Raw genomic sequence first — 15,919 nt, 5'->3', positions numbered from 1 at the left:
AAAATAAAAATGACCTTCAAACTTAGAAACCAAGGAGATATCAGTAGGAGACGAAAGGCAGACTTGGTGTCGGACTTAGCCGAAAGTGTGTCCTTACCAAGATTAGCAATCCTGTCTGCTGCTTCATCTATGGTTGAATGATTGACTACACTACATTGCAGGATAAACTATTATACAACAATGGCACCGCGTCAAACTATGCTGAAGCTATTAACCACTAACCAACAGCCAATAAGCCTGTACAAGCTAAGAGCCAATATAAGGAAAATCATCAAAGTACTGAAAGTACTCAGGAGAAAATCCGGTATTCAAAATTTGCAAATAACCGTAGGGCTTTCATATTCCTTACGGCAAGACCTTTCATTCGATGCCATGATCTTTGGTCTTGTGACCCTAACCTCAGAGTTTAAAAACTTGCACCGAAAATTTAACCTTTCTCAAAACTTTTGAATGAAAGGCGAACAGTGATCAATCTCATAACTCCTACAAGGAATACAAAATAAAGAGTTGGGCAAACACAGACCCCTGGACATACCAAAGGTGGGATCAGGTGCCTAGGAGGAGTAAGAATCCCATGTAGACCGGTCACATCCGCTGTGAGTCCTATGTCTTGATAAGGTAAACGTAGTAATCTTTTGTCAAAATCAGTGTGCCAAGAACGGCCTAAAAATCGGTATGAAACACGTCAAACAGCATTTGACCCAATGATAGGTTACATGTATATGAACAAACTAGGTCATTATAACGAGCATAGAATTTGCGAAATACTGACCTTAAACGAGACTGTCGAAACCTCCTTATCATCAACTTGTTTGTCAGTAGTCTGTCTTGATTTAAAAACTGACTATACGCAGAACAAGCTCTTGCGTATCGGATCAGTTGAGAGATATAAACACCATATGCAGGAGACAACGGAACATTGTCCCCAAAAAAAGGTGACGATGGAGAAGCTGAAATCATCCCGCTTGATATAAAGTTGAGTTGTTAGATTGCCGTTAATATCCATTTTCAATAAAATATCGAAGTTCGAAGCAGATGTGGGGGGACTTCGTGGTGTCTTTTATTTCGAGTTCACAGGGATATATCGTATCAACATATGAATGAAAATGAATTGTTAATAGATAAAACGATACTAGCATATCTAAATGTCGAGTTGAAGATCATAATAGAGATTTTTTTCTCATGTAGAATGGTGAATCTTGAATCTTTTAATGTGTAATTTCTTGTGACAAGACCTTTCTTTTGGTACCAAAGTTTTTGACGTTGTCATTTCACTTAAACTTAAAGGACAAGTAAGCTTTTTTGAAAACCGGTTCTCTGTCTTCTTCTTGTAAACTACCTCCCATTTTTGTCTTCTTCTTTAGAACCTCTGTATCAATTTATATGAAACTTAGCACAAATCGTCCTTGGATAAGGGGACTCAAGTTTGTTTAAATGAAGAACCATGACCCCTGTAACAGGGAGATAATCAAAAAGGGCAATAATAGGGTGGGGTCATTTAAAAATCTTTTCCTCGAGAACCACCAGGCCAGAAACATGAAAACGTCCTGATATAGTGTAGATTAAAGTTTGTTCAAATCATGGTTGGCCCTCGAGAATAGGGTGGGCCAATGAAGCTCCCGGTATTAGATTTGTAAGTTACGGGTTTTTCGATATAACCTTTAAAACGATGTCCTGCGTCACATTAGGCGTTCGCACGATATAGAACTTCCTTAGCTATGACCCTGAGTGTCATGCATATGGCAACATTTGAGTTACTTCATCTAAATCTGGCGACTTCTCTACATAAGTGAATATTAATAAATAATTGATTTTGATCGATTATTTGCTGATTTTGAATGTTCCTTCTGAGTACTCTCAGTACTTTTTTGATTTTCCTAATTGGTTGCTAGTTTCTACGGGTTTATTCTGCTGGTTAATGGCCGCTAACTTCAGTCTTGTGACGTTTGATATAGGTAGTGATTTAGAATTGTGCTTCACAAAACGCCCGGCATAAGATGTGAAGTTACGGGTATTTTAGAAGTGACCTTAAATTGGAGGTATCGCATCAGGTAGGCGTTGGCATGATAAAGAACCCTCAATGCTAAGACTGAAAGCACCTTGCACAGGTCCAAAAGTGTGGAACTTCAAATAAAGTTGCTGACGTCTCTATATGATGAATGTTTCTCGAATGGTACGTTGGTACAAACAAATAAACGAAAATTTGTCATATAGAGCAGAGTAAATAGTGAAATGGAAACATTTAAAAGCATTTAAAATCACGGAATATTTATATGTGTTATTTTTTGTCTATCACCAGCCTTTCCTTAACACTGATACAGAAGTCAATACAAATGCTGAATTTTATTGCCCTTGTTTTTTTTTGGCTTAGTCATCTGTAACATACTACTAGCTGCAGACCTGTACATAGCTCTCTGGAACAGACAAGATACCCGTTATAAAAATCTCCGTTTCTGTGCACAATTCACGTCTTAAATCGCTGCCTCAAAATTTTGATAAAAAAAATCCTGACATTATCTCACCAAGTGATACCTTCAAACGTTTATACATAAAATATTGAAGTATAGTTACTTCATTTGCAAATTAAGATATATCAGATGATACAACAGTACTCTATCCCTATATAGGATCTTACTGTTGTTCATTTTGAATTAAAGGTACAATGTACATATATATGCTTCAATTCTTATGCTAATAAAGATATCCATTATAAAGTATTCTATGAATTTGATTGAAAAAAAAACAACCTTTATAAAATAAAACATACAAAAACTACGGTTATAGAGATGTAAATGAAAACAGTCTCAAACTGTACAACCTTTCTTTATGCACACTTTTTTTCCAACGAGCCAAGAGCTGACAACGTGATTGTCTTATTAGCATATCACGTGATATTTCCCCAGACGTTCTTGGATTTGTGCATATCTAACTGCCTTTTGGTGTTTTACACATGGTCTAGCATAATGAATTTAGTGTGATACGTCCTATCTCCTATATCAACAGTCGATAAATTTGATGTCAAAACTTTGGGTCGACGCCATCGTTTTCTTTCCGACCACGTGTGAAGAAGGCGCGTGCAATTCATACATTATGCAAATAAAGCAAACGAAGATCTATTTTCGAGAGTAAACTTAAATTTCGACCCATTTCTTTCATCTGGAATAAAATTAGATATTTGACGTTGCGCAGGTTAATATATCTGGCCATCATAGTTATATTAACCATAATTGTTTGGAAAGAAAACAAAATTAGTACATGTACGTATGCAGCTTTAAAGCAACGAGATTCTTATTTGAATTTATAATCAACGTCTATGCAAGATCCTGGTAGATATATAAATTGCAAAAATTATCACCATAAACTAGGGAAAAACAACCTTTTTACGTCAAACAGCCCATTCGCTACGATTCATCTCCTTTATTTCAGTCAATGGAAGAAAACGCAGGTTCCTCTATATAAAAGTTCTACAGAAATTTGTTATGTTAGGTTTTGATGTGAGCCTTGTGACCATGCTTAAATGAAAATCTGATATTAGTCATACTTTAAAAATAGTTGTGTCTATATTTGACTAATTGTGTATCGTACGAGGGGAAACACAGAGTTACACTGTATCCGACTTTAAAAATTGCTGGAATTTGTTAATTTACAGCTAAAGTAAGAATTGTATTACGGAATAAACTTAACACTAGAAAGAAAAAAGCATGAATGGCATCTTAATTAAATCACCAAATACTGATCAAGCCTTAACAGAAATTGTTTTCATGGTCATCATTTTATAGTTTTGCATGACCAGTTTACACATAGAAAGACTCTTGAATAAAAGCAGTTCAAGAATAAGACAATAGAAATATTTATATTTGTATGTATATATTTATTTTTTAAATTCATTGAAGACCAGCACCATTGAACAAAACACTACAATATAATGAATAATAATTATATAGAAATACAATTAAATTGATACAAGGAATATGGAAAACAATGAGAAATATTGTCTATATAAAGACTTCCAGTAATTCATAAGAGTTATGGAGGACATTTCTCAAACCACGTGATCTTTGAATCCAGCTGTTTCGTGAAGGTCATCCTAAAAACGAAAAACACGAAAACGTTATATTCAAATATACCTCTACAAATTTCAAGACAACTCCACCATGAATACATAACACATTTCTTTTTTAAAGTGACCGTTTTGAATTACTAGTATTCGTAACCTCTTAAATTTTAAGTGATGTGGCATGCTAGATGTTAGGTGAATTGATGGGAAAACTACTATACCATGTCAACTTTATATTGTATTGAACGACAATAAAAACGTCCAGCTTTCAACCAATGATTTCAAGTATATATTACTGTAACGTTGTATTAGTGTCTAGTGTCTTAAATTAAGATAAAAATCCTTTGTATTGCATGCGAATTCAATACTCAGAAGATTACGGTTTTAGAGTCTAATCAGTTGAAAGATGATTTTTGTTCGTAAATTAAAGACTATAATTTTCATGTGTTGCAGAAAAATGGAAAACAAATAACGCGACAGACAGGTTTCTCTAGACTGTCCTGCCTTTTTATCCTGAAATGGTCGATTTGATTGATTCCTTATTCCCCAAATTTCATATCGTTTCTTTGTTTTACAATATGCAAATATAAAATGAAATGCAGATTTGAAAATAAAAACATGTCATATGAGAGTTTTGTTACTTAATTAGATACAGCTTTAGATTGCAAAATGATATTCTAAAACGTAGATTTGACGATGATCGATATACAGACTTAGGAAGCTTTCTGTGAATTTTTCATCAAAATGTACTGTGCAATGTACGTTGTTTTCATAAAAGAGAGGGGGAATTATGCCATTATTATGCTGAGGTAGAACGGGTAAAAGAAATTAATTCAGGTTGACTTGTATGCCAACGGAGTACAGATATAAATATAGGATTAAGTGTTTTTCTAGAATGTTTAGTTTTTTGAAAGTTTATTATCTCAAATTCTAACAAACAAACACACAAACAAGGAAAAAGAAAAAAAAAAAGAAAAAAGCTAAGAACCCCCCCCCCCCGAAAAAACAACAACAATAGAATGCAAACAAAACAGGCAAAAACACTTCTAACGTCGGAATTGTATTTCGATGTATTTTGGTATATTTCTGATGGAAAAAAATCATTATATAGACAGTATACAATACGACTTACCAATACGAGGGCACCTGCAGCCGACTACGAGTCTGCAACAAACACTGCAGGCGATTTTAGGTTTTCGGCAATTACCTTTATTTGTATTGCATAATTGTGTGCATAGAGGAAAGGCTGTAAGAAAAATCAATTTTGTTATAAGATATAAGAATGTAATGCAATGTACAACAAGATGATTGATATTATCAAAATGCACCACCCCAATACGCAAAAATGTATTTAATTTATCATTTCTGTGTATCATTTACATTGACTATACAACAATCTGGAAAATATTTCTATTCTAACATCCTACCGAAATAAAACATAGAGTACTTACATGCAGACGACACATCAAAAAGTCCGACAAAAAGCAAGAGGAGAATTACACACGTGGCCTTGTGCATGATTGGAGATTTGTGAATACTGGAAAAGAGTAGTGTACAGTGCACTATTTATAGTAATTTTGGGGGAGTCCCCATGTAATTTCTTTTTCTTGTTTACTTCTCCAATGTTAATTAATTTAAATTATTTAAAGTTACATAAACGGTAGATGTACGAATTGCACCTGAATTGAAAATGGTGCTTTTAAAAGAACTGGTTCACATGTTTTTAAATAAGAAAAATCATTTTTGATGTTAAATATTAAGAATATAACTCATATAAAGTTGGCAACCAAATATGTACCTTCTTAATGCAAGGATAAGAACACTATTTTAGCCTTAAATCTGTGTTATGTAAATATGTTGCGACAATTCCCTTAGTAATAGTGAAAACGAATATTTGTTTACTATCATACAAGCTTTTATCAAACAAAGCACTTGATCGTTTTGATTAATTAGTAGGTCTATATATTGGGGTTTATCTGATATGGATAAACCAGGTTATTTCGTGCAGCTTTATCTTGATGAAATTGGAAATGCAGCGGGTTCGTCGTACGAAATTCATGCGTGCATGTCATAGATTACTCCTTTTCACTTCGTCATTCGAACAGCGCAGACACACACACACACAAAAAAACAAACAAAAAAAAAAAAACAAACAAAAAACCGCAATAAATGCTACAGTTATATTTATCAGGGTATCTGCAACAAGCCAAATTGTATTTGCGTAGTTGTCTTAAATGCAATAATTTCCAGAGTTGTTGAAATTTCTAAATCACTGTCAGACATTTGGTTTGACAGATTTAAAGGTTCTGTCAGACCGGACAAAGTTTTGTCAGACCAGATACATGTACCTTGCATTGCATAGAAAGAAAAAAGAACTGCACCAAAATGCCTTTTATTGTTTCAACAGCAATGCATCTCCCTCTTATAATATCCAGCCAAATACGGTCAGTTTTCCAACCATCTTGGAACTCATGAAAACCACGGAAGCCTTCGTAATTTTCTAAGTGGTCCAAGTTCAGCATTTTTTTCTTTTCTTACCAAGTGGTTTGAAATATTGGTACAATGACAATAAATGTTTTGTATCCTTTGCTGGAATCAATTCGTCATTATACAACATTTCACAAGGTGTTGGCCAAGGAGGGGTTCTTAGTGCCTTTATGTCAGTTGGATTAATGTTGGGTGATATACATATACCAAGTATACTGTTAGCAGATGACACTGTTTAGCCGAGTATTTCACTCGCTCTCTTCAATGTCTGGTGGTTATTGTAGAGCATTGTGCATACAAATGGAGACTTCATTACAACCCGTGTACCGGTAGAGTGTTTTGATAGTTTTGATAAGTCTCCTCTTTCGTTTGTAAAATATGAAATGAAATTATTTAATGATCTCATACCATACTGTGATAGTGTCATATATGCAGCTTGTCTGCTTTAAGCAAACATGAAATGTGACAATTGGCAGATCGTGCGTGCAAGACTGCAAGAACTGAAATACATTCATTGTGTACAATGTGTGTGAACAGTTTTAGATTCATCCTGTAATTTGGAAAAGGATTGTGTTACCGTCGGCATTCTATTCTTGTGAGCTATGGACAGCATTATCTAAAGAAGACCTGAACAAAATTGAATATATCCAAAAACTTTTTTCTAGAATAATACAAGGATTTTCAAAGTATTCTCCATCTCTTTCGTGCTTTGCAAACCTGGGTTTATAGATTAAGGAAGGATATATTGATAAATATCGTCTATTATTTTTGGTAGACTGCATAGAGCAGAACAAAACTCTATTCACATTAACGTATATAGATTTATCTCAAATGTTTTGTTGCTGAAAAGTTTCTTGTCACAAAAGTTATTACTGATACTCTGGCAAAATAAGAAATGTCGATTTTTTTCCCCTGATTATGCTGATGTTGTTTTTGATAAAAAAGCATTTTCAAAATTCGTTTGTAAAAGTGTATTTTTAGTAGAAGAAAGACAAGGGCATAATGCAATATCACAATGTCAACATATGTCGCTGTTTATAAAAATTCATTGTAAATTAAGACCAAGTCATATCTAGCTTAGGGAATTTGTCTCATGATCAATGGAAAAAGGTATTTCATATTGTTTCAAATTATGTTTTCAAATTGAAAAATGTCTTTATATTTGATTGTCGCAAAATGTAACTTTGTACATATACATGTATAATCATATTTGTTTGTATCCGCATTAATTTGCCACGAATAGTTATGCAACATTCCATACAACTTACATACCTGTTCTTCTGTATGGTTGTGAAACCTGTGTGTGTGTGTGGGGGGGGGGGGGGGGGGGGGGGGGGGGGGGGGGGGGGGCTTTGGGTTCCGAATTTAAAAAAATGTATTACAATGGACGAAATTTTCAACAAATTGAAATGTGAAACATTGCATATTAAATAATGTAATACTATTCTTAGTGTTCATAAAAAAAATCACTACTTTTGCAGTTTTATCCAATATTGGTAGATTTTCATTGTTAAATTATTGGTTTAGGCTCCAAACGTTATACCTATCTTTTTTTCCTACTCAAGGAAGCATATTCATTCTCAAAAGAGCCTTTTCCTCCATAATAGACGAGCATAGTTTGAGACCATCCAAGCATTGTAACATATTTACATTTTATTGATTTTGCCTTTGATATCTTTAAAAAATTGCAATGATAGTCATTTCCTTCAGAATGCTCCGCATTTGCGTATGAATCTTGATAAAAATAGTACGTTTATTTTTACGGGTGGGAATTTCAACAGAAATGAAAGTAGAATGTAAATATAAAAAGATAGAAATATTCAAAAAGACATAAACATATATCTATTTTCCATTCTGTATTATGTATACATGTATATGTTTTGCCTATCGATATTATAATGTAAATGTCCATCAATATATATATAACTTTTTCTTTGAACAAAAAAAAAAAAAAAACAAAAAAAAAAAAAAAAAAAAAAAAAAAAACAAACCCCAAAACCACAGCAAAAAACTTGAAGACTGATAATTTATAATCTGCATGACGGTTCGAATTTTCTTATCAATATATGTATCAAATGATATGTCAGAACAATCAATTTGCTATTATTGTACATACATGTATTTTCTTTCATATTGTTGTTGTTGTGTGATAATAAATATTATCAAATTGAAAAAAAAAGACAGAAACAAAGGATTTCCCCTTAAATTTATTATACTCTCAATGGAATATGAAGGAGGTTGAAGATGAAATTAATTCTTTAATGATCGTCCAAAATATAACAATGAAAAGCTACAATTATTGGAAACTTTTAAAAAAAGATTGAACTTTTCTTTTGTAAGACCTGCTGAGACTAGCATAGATTTGTACTTGCTTAGAGAATTTATTTCTGAAAACAGTAAAAGAACAAATCTATAAGTAGATTCATTAGAATGTGCAGCATGAGGTCCATTATTATTATCACTACATGTGTTGACATTGGACACAAAGTGACCTCATTATTTATTCTTTTGTCCATAAATGTTTATGACATTTTGAATTCCTGTAGTGATTTGGCTTGCAAAAACGATTATGACAATTACATATTTTGTTCTGAATTAATGTTTTAAATGTACTCTTGTGTGTCGAAATGCCTTCGATAGCCCTTGATGGATCCAAAAAATATCTTGTAGACATAAGGAATATTATCGTAAGATTTTGAACAGGTCCATTGGAACTTTTCCTTTTTCCATCTTATCGTTTATTTTAAGATTGCATATGAAAGAACATCTCTCATACAATTTTGCTCAATATTAATAACTTTTTTAAAGTGTTGACAACCAGTTAGAGTCAGTGATACTAAAACGATTTAGAGAAAAAATACTAAATTTTCAAAATAACGATATTCAGTAAAATATCCCCTGTCTGGTCAACACGTGGGATATATACTGTATAGTGTTGTCAAATCCAAACAGTGTATCCCGAGTCTTAACTACACATGTAAGAAATATACATATAAGTAAGTACTGTTTATCTGGTATGAGAACATCGAACGTGAGTCGCTTTATTTCTGGATTAAGACAACCTACTCACAATTAGCAAGCAATGTTTTAAAATATTTTCGTTTTATGTAACGTTTGTTGATCATTAACCCAAATAAGTTTGTTATTTATTCACCGAAATAAGAACATTTGCCCTAAGATAAAAAAAAAAGTACATAACAAGTGCCGGATCCTTTTTCTTTACTGTTGTTTATGTGCTATGCCGTAAGGCGTTAATAATGAAATTCTAAAATATATGTGGAAGAGTTCAGACTAACCCAATTATATTCCGTGTTTAATTAATAGTCAACGTTTACACAAGACCAAGATCCTGATGTAACTGACATCGGTAGATCCCCCGACCGGCTAATCGCGAAAAACATTAATTATGTATGAGGCCCTCATGATGCGGGGAAAGGGGAGGAGGCACAGGTAGCATTTACCTGCATTTACTGGGATTTGTAATCAGGTGGGTTTTTTTTGGGTATGCAGTCCGTCGTTGTTTAGCTATTACTTCTCAATAAATTTATTATATAAATGAATTTGTAAACAATAAATTAAAAAAATAATTTGATTTAATCCACTATTTAACATTTTCAAAATTATTATATATGTATTATATATATATATATATATATATATATATATATATATATATATATATAGGAGGGAGGAGAAAATATACGGCTGGACCTCTGCATTACTAGTCGGGTGCTCTAACCACTGAGTTACCCAGACCAAAATCCACGATTCGTCTAGTCCTAATTACTACAAATACAAGAAGCTTTCCATGATGAAATAATTTTGAAATGACAGGTAAACGATTTAATAAAATCAGAAATGTACGGATATATTATTTTTTAAATACATGGAAACAAATTTGCATTATAACACAGGAAAAAGAATATTTTAAAAGTAAAGATATTAACAGAAAAATATAGACGATAAATTCAACATCAATGCCAACATCGATCATGAAAAAGACTTCGTATCAAAATAATATTACATCAAGACTTAAAAGCATATAAAACTCTACCCATGAAATCGGTATACTATATCACAATCCGATCTAAATGAAATTAGTGAAATTCACTAAAATTAGTTAGAGAAGCAACCTCTCGCGGTATATTTAAGAAAAACATCATTGAACCTCTAACTCTAAGATATTTTTTTTTCATTTATCCATACCAAACTACGACCTTACTGTTGAATTTACGATCTGTACAAACCGTATTAGACAATTACTACATGTGTATCAGGAGATGCACTTGTAAACTCTCAGAACTTGTTTCCATTGTTTTACCAGAATACTATAAAATACGTTCAAATAAAATTCATCATGAATTTATTTGCTTTATCAAATCTTGCATTATCCTGCATCTGTGTTCCCGCCCTCTGAAAAGAGCCTCGTAATCGTATTTAATAATTAGATGTTCTTTGAGGGGAGTAGCCGTTTTGGGAACACGTCACATCACGTTATGCGCCAAACTGTCCACTCACTGAAAGTTCATTCTAGGCGTATGTAAATAAAGGTTTCTTTCAATTTTTTGTGTCATTAGGTGATTTAATAAAATGCTGTTTTTGCTCCTTATAAATTCAAATAAACTCCACAAGAAATTGTATTGTTTTGCTTCAGATGTCATTTTTAAGTGCAATGTATATTAAGGACAAGGCATCGCATACCATATACATAGTTTTGACGTTAAATTGAAAAATTGATTGGCAGTACTTACATTAAATATAAATAGCATATCAAAGGTTGATAGCCCACCAGTTTATTGAATTTGATACCAATCTTTCTTAAATTAAAAACCATTGTTAAGATCATCTGCTACAACCATATAGAACTTCTCTGGTTTCAAACATCTCTGTACAAATTGTGAATTGAATATTAAAGAAAGGTAAAAATAGCTACATTACAAAATGAATTAAGTCAAGTTGATCGCATCATTGGTGTTTACTGAGTATTTCCAGAGCTTTCCCCTGTAATATAGACGAGGAGGATATAGGTGGGCGGACCGGATATCGAATCAGGAACCCCTGCATTACAAGTCAGGTGCTCTAACCACAGACCGATGTCAACAGTCCATAACCCTAACTACTGCATTTTCCTCCCTCATTTTAAAAATTGTCTTTGCCCTCGAAGACAAACAACCCAGGTTCGTTTTACCCTTTCACCTGAAGTCCAGGGGTGGTCAATGGCACCAAATGTAATATAGGAAAGGAGAAAATTTATGGCTGGGTGTCGGCAATCGAACCTGGGACTCCTGCATTACTGGTCAGGTGCTCTAACCACTGAGCTACCCAGTCCGAAGTCCATGCAGCTTTAAGTACCACACCCATATAGAGACATTCTGTAATCACTTACACTCTTTTCACACATTGATTATAAATGATCTAGGTGCATCATGTTAGTAAATAAGTATCAACAAGAGATGTTTGTAAAACACATATGCCCCCCATGGTGCTAATTTGAAAAGGGTTATACACACACATCATTTAATTGAGAGTAGTATCATCAATTCAAAATATTGAGCAGACAATATCTTCCTATGTCAAGAGTGGATTGACCACGTTACCTAAAAATCAATAGAGGTCATCAACTCCTGAAGATGTACCAGTGAACCAAGTTTGATGTCTGTCAAACAAAGGGTTCTCAAAATATTGAGTGGACAGTATATTCCAATGTCCAGTTTGACCCTTGGGCTTTGACCATGTGATCTGAAAATCAATAGGGTCGTCTTATGTTGATGATGTACCAGTGTACCAAGATTGATGTCTGTCAAGCTAAGGGTTCTAAAGATATTGAGCGGACAGTATATTCCTATGTCCAGTTCGACCCTTGACCTTTGACTACGTGACCTCAAAATCAATAGATGTCATATTCTCCTGATGATGTACCAGTGTACCAAGTTTGATGTCTGTCAAGCAAAGGGTTCTCAAGATATTGAGTGGACAGTATATTCCAATGTGCAGTTTGACCCTTGACCTTTGACCATGTGATCTGAAAATCAATAGGGTCGTCTTATCTTGATGATGTACCAGTGTACCAAGTTTGATGTCTGTCAAGCTAAGGGTTCTAAAGATATTGAGCGGACAGTATATTCCTATGTCCAGTTCGACCCTTGACCTTTGACTACGTGACCTCAAAATCAATAGATGTCATATTCTCCTGATGATGTACCAGTGTACCAAGTTTGATGTCTGTCAAGCAAAGAGTTCTCAAGATATTGAACAGACAGTATATTCCTATGTCCAGTTTGACCCTTGATCTTTGACTATGTCACCTCAAATGCAAAAGGGGTCATCTTCTCCTGAAGATGTACCAGTGTACCAAGTTTGATGTCTGTCAAGCAAAGGGTTCTCAAGATACTAAGCAGACAGTATATTCCTATGTCCAGTTTGACCCTGGACCATGTGACCTCAAAATCAATAGGGGTCATCTTCTTTTAAAGATATATCAGTGTACCAAGTTTGATGTCTGCCAAGCAAAGGATTCTCGAGACATTGAGTGATCAATATATTCCTATGTCCAGTTTGACCCTTGTCCATGTGACCTCAAAATCAATAGGGGTCATCTACTCCTTAAGATGTACCAGTGTACCAAGTTTGATGTCTGTCAAACAAAGGGTTCTCAAGATATTGAGCGGACAGTATATTCCTATGTCCAGAGTAGATTTACCCTTGACCTTTAATCTTTTGACCTGAAAAACAATAGGGGTACTCTTCTTTTCATAACCAACCCACATATGAAATATCATTACGATCAAGTGAATGGTTCTCAAGATATTGAACGGACAACATGTGGTCTACCGACCGACCGACAGGTGCAAACCAATATGCCCCTCTTCTTTGAAGGGGGGAGGGCATAATAAATACTCCACAGCAAGGAAATTTTCAAGCATGTCCGAGGTTTGTCAAAACTGTGAAAATGTAAAAATTGTAACTCTTCAAAAGGAGGGAGAAGAATTTGTTTGTAGTAAGCGTCTCCTGTACATTCTGATTGTCTTGGATAGATAACATAATTATACTTACAGGTTTTAGATTATTGAGATATGTTAACCACTAGACACATACAAACAAGAGGCCCATGGGCCACATCGCTCACCTGAGTCACCTTGGTCCATATCAGAAGACTTTCTATATATATTTGCATGTAAAACCGTAGTCCTTATTATGGCCCCAACCTACCCCTGGAGGCCATAGTTTTTGTAAACTTGAATCTACACTGTGTCAGAAAGCTTTCATGTAAATGTGAACTTCTTTGGCCCAATGGTTCACGAGAAGAAGATATTTGAAGATTTTTCCTATATATTTGTATGTAAAACTTTGATTCCCCCTTGTGGCCCCATCCTACCCCCAGGGGCCATGATTTGAACAAACTTGAATCTGCACTATATCAGAAAGCTTTCATGTATATATCAGCTTTTCTGGCTCAGTGGTTCTTGAGAAGAAGATTTTTTAAAAAAATTCCTATATATTTGTATGTAAAACTTTGATCCCCTATTGTGGCCCCATCCTACAACAGGGGGCCATGATTTGAACAAACTTAACTCTGCTCTATGTTAGGAAGCTGTTCATGTGAATATCAGCTTTTCTGGCTCAGTGGTTCTTGAGAAGAAGATTTTTAAAGATTTTTCCTATATATTTGTATGTAAAACTTTGATCCCCTATCGTGGCCCCATCCGACCCCCGGGGGCCAGGATTTTAACAATTTAGAATCTGTACTATATCAGAAAGCTTTCATATAAATCTCAGCTTTTCTGGTTCAGTGGTTCTTGAGAAGAAGATTTTTAAAGATTTTTCCTATATATTTGTATGTAAAACTTTGATCCCCTATTGTGGCCCCATCCAACCCCCGGGGGCCAGGATTTTAACAATTTAAAATCTGTACTATATCAGGAAGCTTTCATATAAATCTCAGCTTTTCTGGCTCAGTGGTTCTTGAGAAGAAGATTTTTAAAGATTTTTCCTATATACTTGTATGTAAAACTTTGATCCCCTATTGTGGCCCCATCCGACCCCCGGGGGCCAGGATTTTAACAATTTAGAATCTGTACTATATCAGAAAGCTTTCATATAAATCTCAGCTTTTCTGGCACAGTGGTTCTTGAGAAGAAGATTTTTAAAGATTTTTCCTATATATTTGTATGTAAAACTTTGATCCCCTATTGTGGCCCCATCCGACCCCCGGGGGCCAGGATTTTAACAATTTAGAATCTGCACTACCTAATAAAGCTTATATATAAATTTCATCTTTTCTAGCCCAGTGGTTCTTGAGAAGAAGATTTTTTAATGACCCTACCCTATTTTTACCTTTTCTTGATTATCTCCCCTTGGAAGGTGGCCTGGTCCTTTATTTTAACAATTTAGAATTCCCTTTACCTAAGGATGCTTTGTGCCAACTTTGGTTGAAATTGGCCCAGTGGATTTTGAGAAGAAGTTAAAAATGTTAAAAGTTTACAGACGAACAGACGGACGGACAGACGGACGGACGCCGGAATACGGGTGATCAGAAAATCTCACTTGAGCTTTTAGCTCAGGTGAGCTAAAAACAACCCATGTTTGCCCAACAGTTTTGAGATTGATCACTGTTCGTAATCTTCACCTTTATAGGAGTTATGAGATTGGTCACTGTTCGTTATCTTCACCTTTATAGGAGTTATGAGATTCGTCACTGTTCGTTATCTTCACCTTTATAGGAGTTATGAGATTGGTCACTGTTCGTTATCTTCACCTTTATAGGAGTTATGAGATTGGTCACTGTTCGTTATCTTCACCTTTATAGGAGTTATGAGATTGGTCACTGTTCGTTATCTTCACCTTTATAGGAGTTATGAGATTGGTCACTGTTTGCTATCTTTACCTTTCATTTGCGAATCATTCTTTGATGTCCTTCCTATTATTGCAGAAGTGAACAACAGAAAACTGCTATTCCTAGGACGATTGTGTCGTTTGGATTCTAATATTTTATCGTAAAAAGTATTTTTGACCCCTCTGTTTTCCTTTTTCCACGACTTATCAGAGAGGCAAGCAGGATGTTGCAACTATTTAACAACTGCATGACTTGCTACCATATTTACAGAGTTGGCTAGACGATGGATATTTTCCGAATAAATATGCTTGGAAAAAGGTTGTCTGAAACTGTCAATCTATCACACGAACTTGGTAGACAAAATCGAATGACTTCTGACTCTGACTTGATCTAGTTTAGTCAAATATTCCCTAAATACAAAACCTGCAGACATCTGGAAACCTCCAATCTCTTATAATGAAATAACCTTGTGCAAGTTTGCTGCGAGACTGTGCATCAACACTCGTGTAAATACGAATGTCCGGCCCTCTACAGACTGTGTA

General features: G+C 34.6%; 1 long non-coding RNA gene across 1 annotated transcript; it reads right to left on the bottom strand.

The window, feature by feature from the left end:
* Window positions 1-3,850: 3,850 nt before the first annotated feature.
* Window positions 3,851-5,632, bottom strand: LOC125663968 (uncharacterized). Its single transcript, XR_007365684.1, has 3 exons — window positions 5,509-5,632; window positions 5,190-5,303; window positions 3,851-4,087 (listed from the first exon to the last, which is right to left on the bottom strand). It is a non-coding gene; the product is annotated as an uncharacterized LOC125663968 (long non-coding RNA).
* Window positions 5,633-15,919: the final 10,287 nt, after the last annotated feature.

The sequence above is a fragment of the Ostrea edulis genome, chromosome 1 (genome assembly GCF_947568905.1).
Source record: "Ostrea edulis chromosome 1, xbOstEdul1.1, whole genome shotgun sequence".
Taxonomy (NCBI): Eukaryota; Metazoa; Mollusca; class Bivalvia; order Ostreida; family Ostreidae; genus Ostrea; species Ostrea edulis.
The sequence above is the reverse complement of the archived record's forward strand: the minus strand, read 5'-3'. Positions and strand labels throughout refer to the sequence as shown.